The sequence below is a fragment of the Cynoglossus semilaevis genome, chromosome 1 (assembly GCF_000523025.1).
Source record: "Cynoglossus semilaevis isolate Cse_v1.0 chromosome 1, Cse_v1.0, whole genome shotgun sequence".
Classification (NCBI taxonomy): Eukaryota; Metazoa; Chordata; class Actinopteri; order Pleuronectiformes; family Cynoglossidae; genus Cynoglossus; species Cynoglossus semilaevis.
In genome coordinates, this window is record NC_024307.1 from 1,403,895 (window position 1) to 1,406,503 (window position 2,609).

Consider the following 2,609-nt stretch of genomic DNA (forward strand, 5'->3'; position numbering starts at 1 on the left):
CCTTTTATTTCTCTCCCTCAGAAGAACTGCTTTTCTGTTTTTTTCACCTTTGACATGTTTCACTGAGAGAGTGCCAAACAACCAATCACTGAGGTTCATCATCCAACCACAGAGGAAAAAACACAGAACAAGATCAAGGAAGGAAACATAGAACCCGACATGAAATGATCATTCTAACATCATTTTAACTTTTCATATCCAGATAAACAGAACAATCTAGAAGTGTTACTTAATCAAAGGAGGAGGAAGAGGAGGAGGATGAGGAGGAGGAGGAGGTGATTTGGTGCTTAGCATGGTGTTGCTTGTAAAGCCTGGAGAACCGGTCCAGACGACCCCGCTCTGCATCACTGCCAGATGTTCTGGAAATAGCTCTTTATGCCTTGGCATCCCATAAACAGACTTAGCAGCGTGGGTTTTAAGAGCCACCGATGCCCCGAAGAGCAGGCGGATTTACAGCTCTGCCCTCGGAGTGAAGGGGTTTATGGGAAACTGCAGCGTTTTCGAACTTGCGGTTGATTTGCAGTTTTTACGGTGTTGCTTTATTTCTGATGTTCAAACCTGCCAAGACCAACTTTTACTGCCGTCTGTGTTTGAGACGCTTCGTGGAAATGTTCGTGGAAATGTTCGCCAAATTTAGCCGTTGAGGACTTAACTGTACAAACACTGTACACACAAAATGATTTATAACTAATTCATTTAGTACTAGCTTCTAAGGCCTGTGGTAGCTAACATGTTTGTTTTATTTTGTCCGTTAGCATTAAGCTAAACATTGTATTTATCTCTGTTACTCTGTCACATAATGGAGAATAATCTACCGTTTTAAGCTTTAAATAAAAACCCGCGTCCTGTCATTTAATCACAGCTGCTGAAATATTCAAACATAAAAGAACTACAAATAACCGTGGGTTATTCCCGCTGATGGAGACTAGAAAATGTTTTAATTCCGTGAATACTTGCACTGTGGCTAAAGCTGGCAGTCTGATGACAGAGCAGCGCCCTCTGAGGGTCGCCACGAGTACTGCCGTTTCTAGGTTTAGCTCAGTGAAAACAGCACGGACGGACAGTCGGAGGTCGGACACGTTACACACACAGTGAATACAGAGCACAGCCCGACAGGACGAGCTCCGACCTGGACCCGACACCAACGGATACACGCTGACGTCATTAAAACAGCGCCTGAATGAATGTGCATCAAATGACGGGCAGCGACCCACTGGGTGACCACAAACCTGGCTAGCTGTGGTGAAATGTCGAGTCCAAATCAAAGTCAAATCATGCCGTGTTGTCAGGCTTTCAGTGAGGAACAAACGTTAGCCATATTTCACCACAAAATGTCTTAGTTACCACCGGCAGGAGGAGGTGGAGACCCCAGAAACCCCCCCCCCCCCCCGAAAAACCAACCCAGCACAGATTCACACAGTTCGACCGTCCATCGTCCGTGTGCACTTCACTGTCATCACGTCCACAAAACGGCGCCGAGCGCAGGCTGTGAACTTACCTCCAGGCTGCGACGGGGAGAAACGCTGAGCGTGGACTGACGGGTGACAATGACGACGGGGTGACGGTGCTAATATTAATCCCGTGTAGCTGTCAGCCGCAGGGGGGAGGCCGGTGGAAGGAGTGGGTGAGTCGTAGAGCCAACGGCCCGCGAGGCTGGAGTGAAGCTGGCTGTTCATTCAGCAGAATGATAGTGGAGAGCGGAGCAACTGACAAGTCGGTCACAAACAGCAGCAGCAGCACCACGCCCCCTGTCTTAAAGCTACCGCACTTCGTCACGACGGCCGTGTGAGAGAGAGAGAGAGAGAGAGAGAGCTGTTCTGTGTGTAGAGTGTCTTTGATTCCTTTGATTCCCTTTTTCAAAATACGACATCGATACTGTGAAGTTCTCCAGAATGTTCTGGTCTGTGGTGATTCAGTCTATACAACTGACAACTGACAAGTACAGTTGTAGTATAACTACTACTACTACTAGGATTTTACTGTGATGATTGTGATGATAATGACTGGGAATTGGTGATAAAAAATCAAGAACTGAGGAGTTGGAATATCGCGATATTTCAGGCCCAGCTGCAGTGAACAACCTGTCTGTGTCTGTCTGTGTCTGTCTGTGTCTGTCTGTGTCTGTCTGTGGCTGAGGTCAGACACTGACACTGTTGTTTCAAATGTCTGTTGAGGATAAACCTCTGGTTCCTCAGAGACACAAACGTTTCCTTGATGCTATCTGGACCCTGGACCCTGGACCCTGGACCCTGGGCCCTGGACCCTGGACCCTGGACCCTGGGCCCTGGACCCTGGACCCTGGACCCTGGACCCTGGGCCCTGGACCCTGGACCCTGGACCCCGGCCCAGTCTGCAGTACTGTAGAGTTTCTGGTGTCACAAACCCTCGCGACTCAAGTCAATAAACATTATTCGTAAACTCTTAGAAACACGACGGGAGACGACCCAAAAAAAACATTCTTGTGACCCACCTGAGGGTCGCGACCCAGTCTTTGGGAAACAGTGCTGCACGTGGTCATCCAGGAGTGCGTCAAAGGAAGGTGCCCTCAGCCACACTGCCACCTACAGGTGAATGAATTAAAAACATGAATGAAGAGCAGAGATGTCCTG

At 48.5% G+C, this 2,609-nt stretch overlaps 1 protein-coding gene across 1 annotated transcript in view; it reads right to left on the reverse strand.

Moving 5' to 3' along the window:
- Positions 1 to 1,801, reverse strand: part of daam2 (dishevelled associated activator of morphogenesis 2) — a 65,875-nt gene extending 64,074 nt beyond the window's left edge. Inside the window, exon 1 of the mRNA XM_025059134.1 lies at positions 1,499 to 1,801. The gene's annotated coding sequence lies outside the window, so the exon portion shown is untranslated. The remainder of the gene's footprint in view (positions 1 to 1,498) is intronic.
- Positions 1,802 to 2,609: the final 808 nt, after the last annotated feature.